At 44.6% G+C, this 19071-nt stretch overlaps 1 protein-coding gene across 1 annotated transcript in view; it reads right to left on the reverse strand.

Annotated features, from left to right (window-relative positions):
* LOC147734910 (proto-oncogene Mas-like) overlaps positions 1-15459 on the reverse strand; it is a 28487-nt gene extending 13028 nt beyond the window's left edge. Inside the window, exon 1 of the mRNA XM_086953101.1 lies at positions 14942-15459. The gene's annotated coding sequence lies outside the window, so the exon portion shown is untranslated. The remainder of the gene's footprint in view (positions 1-14941) is intronic.
* Positions 15460-19071: the final 3612 nt, after the last annotated feature.

The following is a 19071-nucleotide window of genomic DNA, read 5'->3' on the forward strand; positions in this document are numbered from 1 at the left end:
AGAAAACCCACCACAGAACCAGCTGAAGAATCAGAAACATCAGGAGAAAAGGGCCTCATAACAGCAGCGTTTTTAATTTCTTCTTGAAAGCTGCCGGGTGTGAGACCATCCTGAGGGCGAGAGGGAGTTCATTCCAGGCTAAGCCAGCTTTGCGGGTGAAGGAACAGCCGCCCAGCCGGTAACTTTTAAACCGGGGGTTCTGTATAAGGAGTTGGTCAGACGACCGCAGTTGCCTGGAAGGCGTATAGAAGACAAAGCGCTTCTGGAGGTAGAGTGGGCCCTGCCCATACAGAGCCCGTTGGACAATGGACAGCATTTTGAATTTGAGACGAGACTCGACTGGGAGCCAGTGTAGGTGGCGGAGATGAAACCGCACACTCTGTCTGGGAGAAAGTCCCAGCAGGAGTCTCGCTGCCGCGTTTTGGACTACCTGCAGCTTCCTGGTAAGATACCCCGGACATCCCACCAGGAGAGCATTAGCATAGTCAAGCCAGGAAAGGATGAGCGCCCGAACAACCGTTTCCTTGGCACCGACTGGCAGGAGAGGGAGAAATTTTTACAGCGTTTTCAGGGTGCCAAAGCAAGTCCCTGTGAGTTTCTTAACGTGAGTCGCGAAATTGTATGATTGAACTGCTGCAAAAGTAGATAGGGTTATCCCTGGAAACATTTTACATAATGGTTATGTAGTGGGCAGGAGTCAACCACACCCACAGGTTAGTGCCAAAAGGAAACATTGCTCCCCTGGCCCTACTCTTCAGTTCACCACTAGACACGTGGAAGACATAAGGAGGGTGCCTGCTCATGAGATGTATGGGGAAACCCTTAGGTTTGGTCCTGCTCCTACTTGTTCCCAGGAGTCAGAAGTGGATTCCAAGCGTGACCTTCTGTTAATCTACACACTGCAAAAGCTGCCAAAATCCCACTTACGTGGAAGAGCCCAAATGACCAGTTTCAACTGGACCTGCCCTGGACCCTGCTGATGACTTCTGTTGGAGTGAGTCGTGACCATCTGTCATGTTCCTGAGGTTCAGAAAACGCTGGCCTGTGAAAGAGTGTACCCCACTTTCCGAACTCTAACCACTGGGACCAACCTGCCAGCCGTTTAGCAGCAGCAAATCCAAATCAGAGGTACCGAAGCGGACTAGCCGTCGATAAATTCAAACCCTCTTTGGGTATAACCTGTATGCTTGTTCTGCTGAAATACAACTGAAATACGAAAGACGGGAGGTATAACTCTTCACTGGGTCTGACACTGAACTGTATCGGATTGATGTTGACAACTTCTTAGGAGTAAACTCTGGAGTTTTTCTGTGCAGTTTTTCCCACCTACATCGACAGCTTTGCCAAGATCTCGTCCTTCATCAACCTGCCATCTAGTCTGCAGGCTTGCCCCTCTGAAGGCTCTACCTTCTGGACAACTTTCTAGGTAACTCTTTGACCAGTACCAACCTGGTCCTTGTATCTGATGAGTGCTCCATTGAAGTGGACCTCAAACCTTACCCTGCTCCCAGTCTAGCACAGCCAGTTGCCAATGCTTGACACTTTGTGCTTTTGGGGCTGTTTCCCCACCTATTTCTTTCTTTAGATATTTCTTCATATCTTTATATTTTATTGGGAGGGGGGGTCAAAAGTACACATTGCCACAGTAGTCCTTTGTGTGTTCATGTGCTCCTTGTGAAAGGGCAGGATACTGTCACTCACAGTGAAGTTAGCCAGTGCCTGCAGTGGGCTGACCCACTGTATTGCTCTATTCTGCAGTGGCAGAAAGAAAGTGTGAATAACAGAACAACAGACCGATGGGTGAAGCGGGCTGGCTGAAAGTACCTGTAAGTGAGTATATCATACATAGCCATTGAGTAACACCAAAAGGATTGGCTAAGGTTAAACTTGAAAAGCAATTAATAAAAAAGTAAGATGTCGGTATAATGCATTCAGAGTGAGTATAGATCTGCTGACTGAAGTGTATCATGTGAGATGAACTAGGACAGGCTTTCAAACATCTCAGCTTTGGTTTATTCTTTTGTACCAACATCATCTAGGCACATCAAAAGAACCCACTATGCAACTTTTTCATCACTACTGAAAGAATTCCGGCACAGAAGTGAATCAGGAACTATGCAAGAGGTTTTAGTCTCATTAGTAGGACTGAAGTCCTATCTGGCTCCAGGCCAAATATGCAGAAAGTGCACCCGTATGGAACAGACAGCCAGGCTTCCAATGCCCATGAGGAGTATCTCGTCCAGTCCAGAATTCTGGCTTTGCATGTTGGTTTTATAAAGGGGCATAAAGTCCCAGAATGCAAAGCAAAAAAACCTGACCTGGAAGAGCTACTCATGCATGGATCTGGAAAGCTTGAGAGCTCTATATGAAACCTCCAAATAAGGGATTTTAAATAAGATGTAATAAAACATCTTCCTTTAGAACAGTGTCCTCATTACATTGCTGCGAAGCAGGGTCATTGTTACAGCTTGGCCTTCCGAGTCTCGAGCTTTGTGTCTGTGTCATTCGATAGCGAGGGTCAGGGGTCAGACTAGTAGTGTGCTGTCGCTGCGGTTTGGAATAAAGCTCCTGGACTGGCTCCAGTGCTGCCTCTCGGACAGGTGTCAGTTGTAGTCACGGTGAGGTTTAGATGTTTATCAGGGAAGTCAGGCATGTGATGAATATTGTGCCAGTGCACGGGTTTGATGACGTTTAGGAGACTGCAGAAACACAATATTTACTTGTCGAATGCGGGAAAAGGCTTCCTGTTGCACAAAGGCTAGACAGGTTCATTGGTACATCATGTACTAGTGAAACTTCTCAGTTTCAGAGAGCTTCCTGCTGGTAGGTCCATTGTGTGCCACAGCCGAGGACCCGCAGATTTACGGGTGTGCGGCCCGATGCCAGGGTCAATGTTTGCCTCGGTGCTAAACGTGCCTTTAATTGTGATGTCTCAACGAAAGTCAATGTTTGCCCCGTTACCTGGGCCGGGATGCTATTGTGTGGCCGTCTTCTGTTTATGCCCTTAGCGTTCCGAGGAGAGGATACTGTGTCTGGACACAGATGGGCTATTGTCAAAGTCAAGTCAAGGTCACGGCTCCCGGGGTGTGCACATTCCTTCCATGGGTGCTGCACAGGATGGGGAAGCCAGGGATGGGGCTTCTGAAATGTACTCTTCTTGTCCCCATGGGGTCTGCTGGGGGCAGCGTACTCAAAGAAGTCAAAATGGTGTGAATCTTTGGCTTAAAATGTGCACAATATTACGAGGAGGACCACCTATTCCCAAGGCTATGCTTCTAATACGTATAAAATGCCAAGATGGATCCACATTTAGAACAGGGGAACCTTTTTGGGCATTAGTCATAATAGACCAGGGAGAAAAGCTTTCAGATGTCATTCGCCATTTCTAGGGTGAGAATTAGTAGGAGACAAGTTTGAGAATACCTGGGCATGTTTTCCCAAACTTTATAACTCATCTTTCACTAAAACCCTAGCTTTCCCAATCTTGAGGAGGATATAATCATGCATACTATGACACCATTGAGAGACTATGTTGTGCATGAGTAAATCGGTCATATGAGCTCAAGTCCAAGAGAACAGCTCCACAGAAGAAAGGAACTGGACCTAGAATTGGCCCAGGAAAAATTATTCCGCTCAAGAACATGCTTCTAGTCACTCACTGCTGACCTTGGCTGTTCATGCAAAAGACCTGGCACCTCTATTGAATACACACCAGACCACAGGTGCGTCATTCATGCCACTTGAAAAAATGAAGGGGATTCCTACTTTCTGGGAACTTAAATCATGTTTTGTATCTAAAAACATGAGTGGGCAGGCCAACCCAAGGAAAAGCCACCAATCCAGAACAATATAAGAAGGAAAAGGAGATGGCATTAACTATGACCAGAAATCGTTAACTGTAATAAGATCTCAGTGGGCCCCCAGAAAGCATACAGCTACAAAATGTAAATTTGCTCATCCCATTGTTGGTATTTTTAGATCCACTGCAAGAGGAAGTCAGGGAGGAGAAGGAGGTTCACAGAGAAGCCTTCATCAATCATGTTGTCCCAAAATCCACTAGAAAAAGCTGGGAAGGTGTATATATACACAACCATAGCCCATTAGAGATACCTTTGAAATATCGAACCCTAACAGCAAAGGACACAAAGAAGCCAGACAGACTGATCAGTAAGAAACATATCTTAATCAATAACGTGCAGCCACCCTCTCGGTAAGAACCTAGAAGGGACTTCAGAAATCTTGAGTAACATTAGAAGAGTTAACGAGGTGAGATGTATGACGTTACAACGCATACTTTTACCACGCATGCCTTTACAACGCGGTTTTTACATCGCAAACTTTACAATGCATAGCGCTTAGAGGTGCTGGATAGTGAAAAGTTTAATTTTCTATTCCAACTCCAGTCCCCGTGGACACTAGGGAAGGTGTTGGATATAAAATTAAACTTATTCCCTATCCTAGAGCGCCCCCCAGCGCAATGCGTTGTAATGGTTTGCGTTGTAATGCCTGCGTTGTAATGGTAGTGCGTTGTAAAAGTTTCATTGTGAAGGTTGTTCACCACGAGGTGTATTTGAATGTGTAAGAGGTACACAGGGTTGTACACAGGACAGACTAGAGCTTGAATAAGCCCTGCCACAGAAGTGATCAATCTCAGATAATACTTTTTGATCTTTATACCTTCGCTCAGCTCAGGTGAAAATACGAATCCTCATGTAATATATTTGGGCCCGATTCACAGAATGAATTTAAGACTCAATCCTAAACTTACTACTATTTTGGTATTCACAGAATGCACTTACTACTTTTGGCATTCACAGAATGAACTTACTACTTTTGGTATTCACCGAAGTTAGGATTTTGTCTTAAGTTTGTCTTAAGACAAACTTAAGACAGACTTAAGACAGACTTAAGTTAGGATTTTGTCTTAAGCCTGTCTGAAGTCTGTCTTAAGGCTTCTACCTTTCTCAGAAATCCCATTGTAATAACAGAGTGCATAGAAAGCAGGTTCGTTTTTAAATTTAATTTACACCAACTGACTGAGTTATTTGAGATTTGTTTTTGAGGCGGTATGTCATTTCCTATAAGTGTACCACCTTTTGCACTTGTAGAAGAAACATGGGTGTGATTCAATTTAATTATGGAGTTCTTAAGAGTAAGTTTTCAGGAACTCTGGCCATGTCTTTCCTCCTCAACACTGTAATTGTCAGAATCTGCTAGAGACTAATACATTCCTTCAAAGGGATGGAAAGTATGTGGAGGGCAAGTTAGTCCTGCCTGTTTTAGTAGTATGGGCCTTCGTCGAGTATCCACCGATAACAACTGAATGCCCAAGTGTTGGACACGGCCTCACAGAAGTAACATGGATTGTGGAATTACATTTGAAATGATTAGCTAGGAAGGGCACAAAAGCTGCACAAACTGTCATTTTTATATCACAGGATTACATTTGTAAAGCACATACAATATTTCACTCATTAGAACATACACCTATATTGTTCCCCTTGTAATAAAAGGTGCGCATTTTTAATTCTACTTATGCCCTACCTCATTGTTCATTCTTTTAACCTCGCCTATCTCAATAGTAAGCATCTCTAGTTCCCCTCTCTCTACCCCATTTCTTCTCTCTGTCTAAACTCTTTCTTTCTGGACTTCATCTCTCTGTCTCACGCTTATACTCCTCTCTTTATCCCTCCAGTCACTCTCTTCCTCACCTCTCTCCGGCTCACCTCGGTATCTCTCCCTCTGTATCTTTCCTTCTCCCTGCCGTCCACTACCTCTGACCGTTTCCTAGCTCTCCTAGTCATACCACTCTCTGACTTTCTACCTATCTTTCTTTCTCTGCCTCGCCTGTTTTACTTTCTTTCATTCCTATAACTGACTTAACCCCTCTTTTATCTCTCTCCACTACTATCTCTTTCTAACTTACTCTTCGCCTTACCTTTCTCAAATACCATGCTTCCGCTCTACCACGTTCCTACTTTTACATCTCCTTTCTCTGCTTCATGTCGCTCTTTATTTTTGTACCTCGCCTTTCTCTTATTATTCCGTACTATCGTTCTGTTTCTACTTCTGCCTTTCTACTCCTCCGTGTCGCTCCCGCTCTCTGTTTCACACCTCTCTCTGAACCTCAAGTCTCTCAGTGCCCCTGTTTCTTTCCTCAGTCTACTGCATCCTTACATTCATCTCCCCCTGTCCCTCTCACACTTTTCTATCTCTACATCTCTCTGTCAGTCGCCTCTCTCTACCTCCCTCTACCTCCCTTACGCTTCCTCGTCTCATGTCTCGCTCCTTACTTCACCTAACCTCTTCTAACTCGTCACTATATTTCTCTTTCAATCTGTCTACGTTTTTGTATACCTACCCCAGTCTCTTGATCTCCTTTCTCTCTACTGCACCTCTGTCTACTAATCTCTGTCCATCATTCTACGTGCCAACCTCTACATCTCTACCTCTGTATCCCCATCTCTCTCTGTTTTACTCCCTCTCTACCTCAAGACTCTGCTTCTATCGAACCCCCGGTTTCTTTCCTCGACCTTCTTCATCTGTTTCTTCTAACCTCATCTTTCTCTTTACCACTCTTCTTATTTTCTCTCTCCATCACTCTATGACTGACCTCTCACTTTCGCGCCATATCTGCTTCTTGCATTTGTCTCTCTGCCTCACATCTCTCTCTGCCTCACCTCTCTCACCCCTCCCCTCTTGCTCATTGCCTAACCTCTGCATTTACATCTCCTCTCCGCCTTGCTTTCCACGCTCTCGTTCTACCTGACCCTTCTCTTCACATTGTTCCATGCTCGACTATTACTTTATACATATAAGTTGTACTTTTTACCTCCTCTCTCTCTTTCTGCTCTCTCTCTCTACGCGTCCTTCTCTTTTTCAACCCACCTTCTCTACCTTACATCTCCCTCTAGGACGCCTCTCTTTCTTCCACTCTTGTTGTGTCTAGCTGTACCTCACCTCTCTCTCTCATCACTCTCCACTCTGCCTCAGTCTTTCCACTTCTATTCAGACTCGCTGCTCATTCTCTAGCTCACCACTATCTCTGTCTCAACTTTAATATCCACACCACAGCACTCTTTATCTCTTCACCCCCTTCTCTCTGCCTTTTCTAGATCACTTTTCCTAAACTATCTTTCTAATCCTGACTTCTAATTTCACCCTTCCCCTACCTTACTTCTTTCTGTCATCCATGCCTCTCGCTTTAATTCTGCTGCAACCTCACCTCCCTCCCTCCACCTCTGTCTGTGTTGACCTCTCTCAATCTCGCTTTCAGAGCCAAGGCATAGACCACTGATGAGTCTGACAGAGAAGGGAGCATGGCTGCAGATAGTCAGGTAGAATTTCAGATTTCAAGCAATGAAAGGCGAAAGTCCTTGGAGCATTGTTTTGATTTTTGCAGATGCTGTGAGAACGCCAGTTCTGAATGCAGATGTATCTGTGACTACGAAAAATCCAGCAATTAAAGGTGCAATTAACACAGGTTTACATTACACAAAATAAGTAATTCCTTTCAAAGTGTTTCCAACCAAGGGATTCTCAAAATATGTCTTACCTGGAACCAATAAAATACTTAAGATGTTACTTCCCTTTTTGTGCCCACTCTTAAATTGGATAAGGTTTACAGTATTTTTATTAATGTCAGTAAAATGTATTCATTTTGATCAGAAAGGACCATAAAAAGGCTGAGTGCTAATGCAATCAAATTGTGTGTGCTTAGGGCATCTCACTGCTGTGCGTGGAGAGGAAATGCAGTCTAGTGCCAGAAATGCTGCCTCTTCACAAAACAGTACAGTTAATATGGCATCACATCGTCTACAGGGGGCTTTGCATGCACCAATCAATCAGGGGTTGGTAAAGCGCGCTACTCACCTGTGAGGGTCTCAAGGCTGGGGAGAGAGAAAGCTGGGCTGCTCCAGTCAGTCAAAAAGCCAGGTCTTGAGAGCCCGTGGTGAGTGTCTTATTTCTACTGGGAGGGTGTTCCATGCTGTGGCTGCAGTGTAGGAGAAAGCTCTCCCTCCAGCCCTGCTTCGGTGGATACGGGGGACCTCTGCTAGGGTGAGGTCAGCTGATCAGAGGTTTCTCTTGGGTGCGTGGAAGCTTTTTCGGTCGTTGTGGTACTTGGGTCCGCTGTTGTTGAGGGATTTATAGGCGTGGGTGAGTAGTTTGTAGGTGACCCACTTTTCGACGGGAAGCCAGTGGAGTTCTCGCTGGTGTAGGGTCATGTATTTGTGGCGTGGAATCCCTAGGATGAGTCTGGCGGCTGCGTATTGGATGGTTTGGAGTTTGTGCATTAGGGATTTGTTGATTCCGGCATAGGGATCGTTTCCGTTGTCGAGCCTGCTTGTGATGAGTGCGTGGGTGTCGGTCTTTCTGCAGTCTTGGGGGATCCACTTGACAGTCTTGCGTAGGATCCGGAGGCAGTTGAAACTGGTGGAGGAGATGGTGTTGATTTGGCAGTTCGTGGAGAGAGAGGAGTCGAGGATTATGCCAAGGTTCTGAGCGTGGTTCGTAGGGGTTGGTGGGGGTCCGAGGGCGGAAGGCCACCAGGAGTCGTTCCATACAGAGAGGCGTGATCTGAAGATGAGAACCTCGGTTTTGTCGGAGTTGAGTTTGAGGCAGCTGTCTTTCATCCATGCTACCACGTTTTTCATTCCTTCCTGGAATCTGAGTCTAGTGTCCTCTGGGTTGCTGGTGAGGGAAAGGATGAGCTGGGTGTCGTCAGCGTAGGACACAATGCTGAGGCCGTGCTGTTTGCTGATGGTGGCGATGGGGGCCATGTAAATGTTGAATAGAGTAGGGCTCAAAGAAGATCCTTGTGGGACTCCACAGGTGATGTTGGTGGGTTCAGAGAGGAAGGGGGAAGCATGACACTCTGTGTTCTCTCGGAGAGGAAGGATCTGATCCAGTTGAGGGCATCTCCCTGAATTCCTGAGTTGTGGAACCTGGTGGTTAGTGTGCGGTGAGAGACGGTGTTGAAGGCTGCGGAGAGTTCCATGTTTTCTCGAGGCGCCTGCAGGTGCGCCTGGCCTCTAGGAGTTCGGTGGTGAACCAGGCAGCCTTTGGAGGGCGCTTGGTGCTTGTCTGTCGGAGAGAGGCTAGTGTGTCGGAGCAGCTGCCGATCCATCGATGGAGTTCTTGGATAGTGCAATGTCAAATAAATGTCACTGATTTGTCGAGGGGAGGCCTTTTCTGTAAGGTATTATGCATTCTACATAATGGGGGCTGAGGGAGATACATACTGCAAAATGGTAGACAGAGAAATATTCTCTTTCTTTTTATAACTTGGCAGTAGGATGGCTTGGTGTGTGGCGGCGGGACACTGATGATGTAATATAGAGTATACAAAAATATAGCAGTGCGTTGGGTCTAAATAATACATGCAATATGTACTCCAAGAACAGTGTAATATCTAGTTTATTTCCTGGATTCGTTTTGGAATGGCTTTTAGTCGCTTAAGTACCATTTTAGACATTTTGGAAGGAAAATATGTAATGATGGTTTTGGGCAAGATATGCGTGTATTTTTTACTAGTTGTGCCTGTGCCCAAGTTATATGTATTTCACTACATGGAAAGCAAACAGTGCTGTGCGTTAGTAGGAGTACATACCGAAGCTATGCTCTGCAGCATAGCGCCTACAGCTTTATGCACCAGCTCAAGGAGTACACGCACAATTATTGCACTGTGGTGAAGGGATGCCCTTTTGTATCAGGCACTTTGGTGTTTTGATGAAGCTTTATAAATCCTTCATTTTGTGATGCACCAATAAACAGTGTAAGATCACATCTTGGGGGTTGGGGAGCTTAGTGCTTAGGTACTCACGGGTGTCAGTGATTTCATTAGATAAATGTAGGAGGTGAAGCTGAGAGAACATCTTTCGCTGAAGTATTGTCATAATATCTGCCTTTCTCTACTCCTTCTTGGAACCAAACTATATCTGGAAAGTGAGATCTCTCTCCCTGATAAAATGAGTACCACTGTGTTGGGCAATGTCCTGTTTAGGCCAGGCTAGAGACAAGGGTTGGTTCCCTCTAACTACCGTCTGGGATGTACATCATTGTAAGTTGGATGTGCAACTTTCAGCCAGAGTTCCTGTTTTGGTCACAGGTTGCATTCTGGAAATGGTGCTAAGAATCCTAGCAGACAAGATGTTGTAGGCTAATCTTACATAACATGAAGGTGTAAAGCCTAAGATGGGCCGCTTGGCTCATGCCGCTGTGGCGGGTGTCCATACTGAGACACTGGGGGGCTTCACATGCTGCCAAGTGGCCTCGTGTGATTTGTGACACCTTTAACCAGTGCTGACATTTTAGTCAACAACACATTGCATTCCGGGACTTAGTTGTGTCTTCTATGTAGGGGAACTTGAGTATGTCCGAAAAAATACCAACATGTAAAGTGTTGTGACTAAAAAAAGTCCAGACTGGCTGAGGGTGTCATGCAGGATTTGAGACCAGTTGGCAGCTGTGGTGTGAGGTTTCTGGACATATTGCATGAAAAGGTTTTGAAAGAATGACAACACTTACCATTTGTTTTGGTTGTCTGGCTTGATGAATGTATGGACATGTGTATGCGTGCACACACACACGTAGGGCACAGTTCTCCTGACATCTTGTGTGATCTTTGTCACATCTCGCTAAGAGGGCATGCAGAGTGAAGAAAGCTCTGAAGCAGGGGTGAACGAGGATTTCTCAATCCTTTCCAAAGCAGGCAGACCTCTAGCTACTCAAGCCATGTTGGGGAAAGAGACATGAAGGGGAAGATATTGCACAAAAAGATGGACTTGAAGGTTTCCACGGTGCTCCGTATCCCTCCCTCAACAGTTCCTCCCTCTGGAAGGATGGCACGTGTCAGCTTCTTTATTCTCTCGTTCCTAGAAGTGGTGGCCAGTAACCGGCTGAGGTTGAGGCGATGGACTTTAAGTCACAGCCAAGGGTGCATTTACATGACAGATAAAGCAGCGCCTCCTGGTTTACTAGTTTAAAGGGACTGAGCAGAGGAGCTTCTGCAATTCATTACATCAGTTCATTGATGACATTTAAAGAATAACGTCGAGATGGCATTATTTTTTTTTTATTTGATGACATTTTTTTTAGACCTAAGACGAATTACAAGAAGTGTTTGAGTTAAGTATTAACGCGAGTTTCTATCCCTGATGCGATCACCCCCACCCCCTTTACCTAGTGATATTTCACCATGATCTCTGAAGCAGGGGGATCTCAGACAGTGTGATTCAAGCTTCAACAATAAACACTAACATTTTTTGTAGAAGTGGATTAAAATAGTCACTCACTTTTAGATATTGGTCAATTATAGAGCTGGAAAAACTGTGCATTTGGGCCTTTTTTATTTGAATTAACATATTATATTTTGCTTCATCACTTGGCGGAAAAACATTGATCCAAGCGAGGTGAGGAAGGTTTTTTCCGTTTTTGTTTCTTAATTCCATAACTGACTCAATTGTGGTTCAGGCATGCTTCACGTCATGAAAGTAACCATTTTTAGTTTTTGCAGCATTTATATAGCACTTACTCACCCGAAGGTATTGGAGATCTTTTCAAGAGCAGCAGGTACATTACACAGTCATTTTTAGGCACTGGGAGATTAAGTGACTTGTCCACAGACACGGGATGTTGAGCAGACGCTGAGATTTGAACTTGAATCCCCAGTTCCCCAGTCTGCAACTCTGAACATTATGCAGTTATTTAAGTGGGCCGGGTCTCACTGGTACTGATAACCAGCAGTTTTTTAAAGGGGGCCGGGCCTCGAAACGGGTCTCTATCGGTCTCTGTTTTGTGCCCTGGCACAGGTGGTCCTTTTTTCCCCGACTGCAGTGACAGCAGGCACATCGATGTAAACTGCTCCCTTCTCACTAGTGGAGAAGTTACTGCATGACGTCGTGCCAGGTGAGCATTGTAAAATGTAAAATGTATAGGCATTTATATAGCGCACTACTTACCCGTAGGGTCCCAAGGCGCTTCGACCGCTGCGAAACCCTTCCTGGCTTCCCTGAGAGATGGTCCCTTAATGGGTATCTCCAGCGTGAGACCAGGCATCCCCAGCGGTCTGGTGGGGCTGTTAGTGAAGATGAGGCAAGCTAATACCCAGAGTTGCCGAGTGTGATCGCTGATCAGAGTGGGCACCGAGGCGAGAGAATTATCGAGTCCGCTGACCCTGGTCCAGAAACCTGCCACGCCGGGAATCGAACCCTGGTCCCGGGCCGTCCTCTGCTCTCGGGTCTGCCGCCTCTAACCAGTGAGCCACACTACTTCTAGGGTTGTAGGGAGAGAGAAATCCTTTAAGGAGAGTCATTTTCTCTCTAGATTTCCCTTCTATTTTTGAAAATCAGGAGCAGCAACATTGTCGTATGTAACTAACAACCGTTGACAAAACCAATGGTCCTGACTCGTCGTAGGTATGGGAATACAATGACAGAAACAGCAAAAACAAGTCGAACAGCACACCATGCTAAGCACAGATTTTTATCTTGCATGTTTTAAGCCACACCATAAATTTCATTGGCCACGCCCTTTTCAGAGACCCCTCAGTTTTTTCATCCCACTTAAAGCCCTGACATAATGCCACATCCTCGCTAGCACTTTTCCCCATAGTTTTATTTAGCACAAACTCGAACCGAAGGTATTGGAGCACTTAAATTGAGCACCAGTTATTACACATTCATTTTTGTTTTTTTAGGTACAGGTAGATTAAGTGGTTTCCCAGTTCCGAAGTCAGCAATTCTGGTGCTACACTACACAACCAGCTGAACACAGACCAGCCAATACGGACAAATAGACACACACCACTCAAATGACTTCATATTTCACTATACTAATTTTCAACACTTATCCTTTATGGGTTCCGGAGTAGCATCTGACTCACCAGAAAAGCGCTTCTACACTGATCAGGGGTAACAAGTGCTATATAAATACAAACCTTTTTTTACCTCTTCTATCCTTCTGCTATCCTTCCGAATCCAAATAACCTATCCACCACTCAAATTACTTCATATTTCACTATACTAATTTTCAACCCTAATCCTTTATGGGTTCCGGAGTAGCATCTTACTCACCAGAAAAGGTGCTTCAACATTGATCAGGGGTAACAAGTGCTATATAAATACAAACCTTTTTTTTTCCTCTTCTATCCTTCTGCTATCCTTCCGAATCCAAATAACCTATCCACCACTCAAATTACTTCATATTTCACTATACTAATTTTCAACCCTAATCCTTTATGGGTTCCGGAGTAGCATCTTACTCACCAGAAAAGGCGCTTCAACATTGATCAGGGGTAACAAGTGCTATATAAATACAAACCTTTTTTTTTCCTCTTCTATCCTTCTGCTATCCTTCCGAATCCAAATAACTGACTAACCTATCCACCAAATAAAATTAGCCGAAAAAGTGCTGTGACGCCTCGTATGTGGTAGTAAGCGCTATATAACTACAATTACACAACACTGGGAAACAAATGCAACGAGAAGAGTAAAAAAAAAAAACAAAAACAAGCCACATTGGTACGGGACCTATGAAAGCAAACCACAGAAAGGAGAACACCTTAATGACAAGGGTGCACCCGTGGAGAGCGAGGCAGGTCTCGTCATGCAGTTCTTATGCAGAATGTTTCCTCCCAAAGTAGTTTACACAGAGTCTTGGCGGTAAGCCATGGGGGAGCGCCAAGAGAGGCGCCTCCGGGAGGGCGAGGCTGCCTCCCCGGTGCAGTCAGGACAGTGCAGTTCAGGGCTGCGCAGGCTCTAGAAGGGAGGCAGCTGATTCATCCAGCTGGACTGCGGTGAGTAACTCTGAGCCACATCCACAGGGAAGGCAGCCAGAGGCAAACCAGTAAAAAAGGCATTACTCACGGAGTTTCATAACAACACTTCCCCTCCTCCTTTTGCTTCCTTCCTTCCAGTCCTGCTCTCCTTCCTTTTTCCTCCGTCCCAGCCCTCCCCCTTCGCCTTCTTTCCTTGTTTCTTTCCTCCAACCTCCTTTCCTTCCTGTTTCCCTGTCTGCTGCTTTATTCTGTCCCTTCCTTCCTTTCCTGCTTGCCTCTTTACTTTCATCCTTTCACCTTCTTCCCTCTCTGCTTCCTATTGTACTTTTATGGATACAACATGTGTTCGAATAAAGTAATATTGAATTGACTGAGAATCTACCAGTAGTGGTAGGGTGGAAAAATCAAAAATTATACATAGCTCACATGTGCCCTAAAGAACCTATAGAGTATGTAAAAACACAGTGAGAACCGTGTACAAATCCACACTACATGCCGGCATGCATAGGCTTAATATGCAAGAACTCCCTATCAAATTCACAGGCATGGTGCTCGGAGAATCCAGCAAACACGCCCACACGCTGTCACTCAGACGCACGCTTTCATTCATACTTTTGCACGTGGAGGTGGGGGTGGGGTGAGCAGACCTACTGACCAGGGCCACTATGTTTAACCGGTAGATGCAAGCTCTTGTCCCGGGTCTGCCGCTCAACCAGATGTTATCCAGGGAAAATCCTTTTGGCTTTCCAGCTGTGCTCCCATTGGGAGCTCTTAGAAACAGCGGGGTACAAAACTGTACGTTTCACACATCTTTTCTCACACTTAGGATTCCAGACAAAAAAGTAGACACCAGAAGGGGTTGGTACCGACATACACCCAGATAGATGGAGAAAAGTGTATGCTTAATAATACAAATATATATCCCACTGAACATTGGTGCAATGTTGCATGGTGGATAGAGCCACCCACACATAAACAGAGACATACAAGCACAGACACACACAGGGAGGAAATGGTCTCATCGTCCATGTGTATAGCACAGATATACACACTCTTAGAGAATGTCACAAACAACTAGAGACCGCAATTTTTAATAGAGCAGTAATAGACAGGACAAAAGCCCCATAAGGCAAAGAGACAGACTGGCCTGGACCAGCTACTCACCCGCGGACCGAGGAAACGTGATAGCTCTGCGGTGCTAGTGATCAACTTCCAGGCAGCCTGCCCGACAGCGGAGGCCTCTCGCAGGGGTCCCGCGGGCTCTGAAGCACCTCTCCTTAAGATTGCGGGGTTCCCACGGGCTATGCGTGCTGGAGCAGCGCTCCTTTCGGCGGGGTTCCCACGGAGTCTGACTGCAGTGCCTCTCCTTAAGTCTGCGGGGTTCCCACGGGCTCTGGAAGATTGTTGTGCGGGTTTGGCAGTAGGTACCTCCCCGCCCCACACTCGAGCCGGGCCCTAGATGTCCGGGCTGCAAACTTTGCGCAGTGACCCCTCGATACAGCCACCCCAGCGCCGCCGATCCTTCTCATCACCCGGTGTTGCGCACACTGTCAGTCACCCAGCAGCGCCTCTCTTTCATATATCCCTGGCATGCGAAGACAGAGATGGAAAGGGCGGGGAGAGGCGTCAGTTCTCAAGTACCAAAATGAACGTAGGTCCAGGGGCATTTCCACATTGCTCAACAGCCACTGAGCGAGCGCACCCTGACCTCCTGACCTCCTTTCACGCATCACTTCCCGCGAAGCGCCGGAGGCGGTGCGGAGCCGCCTGAACTTGCCTCAGGGACCGGCTCTGGCAGGGATCCGCCACCCCCCACTGTTTAGAGTGGTCTTCCAGACTGTCTGCGTGACGTATCTGCTCCAGGGGTTCTGGCTTCTCTCCTACATCGCGTCACGGCCCCCTCAGCTACACACTCACCATATTGGGCAATGGACGGCGGGGAAAAGGGGACTTACAGAGGGGATGAGCAACACTTTCCCTAAAAATGGATATCAATCCATCTGTTGCTGGCATTCAAAAACTGGTTTTGCAAGGTCAAATGGACTTGAATTTGTTAAAAATGTGTTTGAGCTTCACTTCACTTCATTCTAAGTTTAGACGAAGAACTCAGGACAGTCAATGTCACATTATATGTTTTTTTCTGTGGCTTTTATCTTCTATTTTCCAAACATTTTTTTGTTCATTTTTAAAGAAACAAGGAGTTAGACATTTAATCAATACATGTGAATTGTTTCTTCACCTGAAATTTGTTTGGATGTCTTTTTGAAAGCTGCTGTAAGAGCACATTGCTCTGGTGCATGCTTTTGCACTATATGTACTTTTGAGGGCGCTGAATTTCTAATTCTTTTCATTAATTACACGTCATATTGATGTATGTTTATGGTGTTTAATGTAGCGAATTGGATGTATTTTTATTGTACTTTTATGTATACAACATGTATTCGAATAAAGTAATATTGAATTGACTGAGAATCTACCATTAGGGGTAGGGTGGAAAATCAAAAATTATACATAGCTCAGAGTCATAGTCAAACTAGAGATATCTTACCGGCTCATACAGCAATGCTCTAAAGAGCTAAGAGAATCCAACATTACCTAACTCTTATATGCTGCCCTCAAACATCTGCAGTGAGAGCTCCGTGCACATCTTCAGCACTGGACAGACATAGATAATGAAATAGCTCCACACAAAATATGAAACAACATCCATAAGGGAAAGTGCCCTCTGGATACCAAGGAACCAAATCAGCAATAAGATGACCAAAAACCAGCATCATGCTTTTGACAAATGTTAGAATTAAATATTCTTAAGAAATACATTACCCCCTCACTGTGCCCACTCCATTATACATGCACTCTCCTATCCCTGTATTCCTCAGCCAACAGCCAACATGCGTTCTGGTTGGGAAACAACCGTTACAACGCAACTATTACAACAGAATACTTTTACAACGCAACCACTACAACGCAGGATCCTTTACAACAAATGCCTTTACAGCGCATGACATTACATCGCAGATGCTATTACAACGCATGCCATTACAACGTAAGTATAAGTAAGTATATCATTTAATTAAAACATTTATTTAATTAAAAAAATAATTTAAATAATTAAATATTAATAATTTAATAAATATTAAAAATATAAATAATTATTTTAAAAAAGTACTTTAAATAAATTAAATACATTAATTTTAGTAATTTTAATATTTATTAAAAAAGTAAATTAAAAAAAAGTAATTTTTACCCCTACACTATCCATCACTTACCCTACTATTACACCCCCCTGGAGTTAGAATAGTAATTTTTACCCCTACACTATCCAGCACTTACCCTACTATTACACCCCCCTGGAGTTAGAATAGTAATTTTTACCCCTACACTATCCAGCACTTACCCTACTATTACACCCCCCTGGAGTTAGAATAGTAATTTTTACCCCTACACTATCCAGCACTTACCCTACTATTACACCCCCCTGGAGTTAGAATAGTAATTTTTATCCCTACACTATCCAACACTTACTCTACTATTACACCCACCTGGAGTTAGAATAGTAATTTTTACCCCTACACTATCCAGCATTTACCCTACTATTACACCCCCTGAAGTTAGAATAGTAATTTTTACCCCTACATTAGCCAGCACTTACCCTACTATTACTCCCCCCTGGAGTTAGAAAATTATTTTTAAACACCTACACTATAAAAAAAATATATATATATATATTTACAAATACATGAAAACATTTTTTAATGTAATAAATAAAATTAATTACATATTTATTAATTACATTTAAAAAAAATGTATATACTTACCTATACTTACGTTGTAATGGCATGCGTTGTAATAGCATCTGCGATGTAATGTCATGCGTTGTAAAGGCATTCGTTGTAAAGGATCCTGCGTTGTAAAAATTGCGTTGTAATGGTATGCGTTGTTAAAGTATGCGTTGTAACGTCATACATCAGTTATGGTTATAGTGGTCATTTTTTACCACAGTTTTATTACGAATAAAACAACCCCCTTTTGTCAGGCCAACTCACCCTGCCATGAGGGTGGCCCTACTCTTACACACCGCCCTGTCAGTTTGTCTTCCTAACCAACCATTGTACCCTTACTTCTCCACTAACCAATTGCCTTTTGTCCACCACTACAACACTGCTGTTCCTTAGGTGAGGGTGGATGGGTCAAAACCTTGGTGCGCCGCTCCCACCGCTCCACGATGAAAAGGAGCTGCACAGGGTGAGCAGCGACTCATAACCCCCCCTCAATTTTCCAGCTTTAGCCGCCGGTGTCCCCCCATTGGGGGGTTTATACCTCACCTGTTTCCCCCATTGGCTGGGGGTCATGGCGCCTCTTTGGCACCCTTGAGGAGTGCTAGACTGCTCCCATTCTGCTTCTGGGTGCTTTAGGGCACCCAGAAATGGATCCTTACTAGGCCTGGCGTTGGTTATGGCACCACCCCTCGAGGCACCTTTTGGGGGTGGCCTTTGCATTAAAACCCGTACTGTGCCCACTCCAGTATACATTAGAGTTAATGGGCTTACCCTGTGTCCCTCATAACCCGGGTATTTATGATATAAGTAACAAATTGGTTCTGTCAGGTAAATGCAATTGCTGTAATCTGTGTATTCTATATAGAAAAAAGATATCTCAATATGTTCTCAACAAATATAAAGCAATTTTGAAAAAGGGAAAACCTTATGATTGAAACACACCAGAAGAAGATTTAGAAAAAAACAGCGTTTTATATAGCCTTATAATCCGCCGTAGAGGGCTATATCGGCTATTACAGGCCCTCTATAGCGTTAAAGGCCCTGAGCCGAAGGGGAGGGCCTTTAACAAGGTAGAGGGACTTTATTAGCGGTATAGCCCATCTACGAAGGGCTATAAGGGTATTAGAACATTCTGTCACTAGAGGACAGAATGTTCTAACAAAAAAAACAAAGCCTTTTGGGACCGTGAGGGGATTGGAATCCCCTCAGGTTCCCTGAAGCCTTTGTTCTCAGCCAGAGCTGTGAACAAAGAAACATTGTAATGTTGGAGCTCCAGTCATTATAAGCCGAGAGCACTCCATTGTTTTCAATGGAGCTCCCAACATTCCAATGTTCTAATAACTAAAAAGTATAAAACGCATATTTTTGAAAATATTCTTCTGGTGTGTTTCTGTCATAAGGTTTTTCCTTTTTCAAAATTGCTTTACATTTGTTGAGAACATATTGAGATATCTTTTTTTCTGTATAGAATACACAAATCCCAGCAATTGTATTTACCCAACAGAACCAATTTGT

This window comes from Lissotriton vulgaris, chromosome 1_2 (assembly GCF_964263255.1).
Source record: "Lissotriton vulgaris chromosome 1_2, aLisVul1.2, whole genome shotgun sequence".
Taxonomy (NCBI): Eukaryota; Metazoa; Chordata; class Amphibia; order Caudata; family Salamandridae; genus Lissotriton; species Lissotriton vulgaris.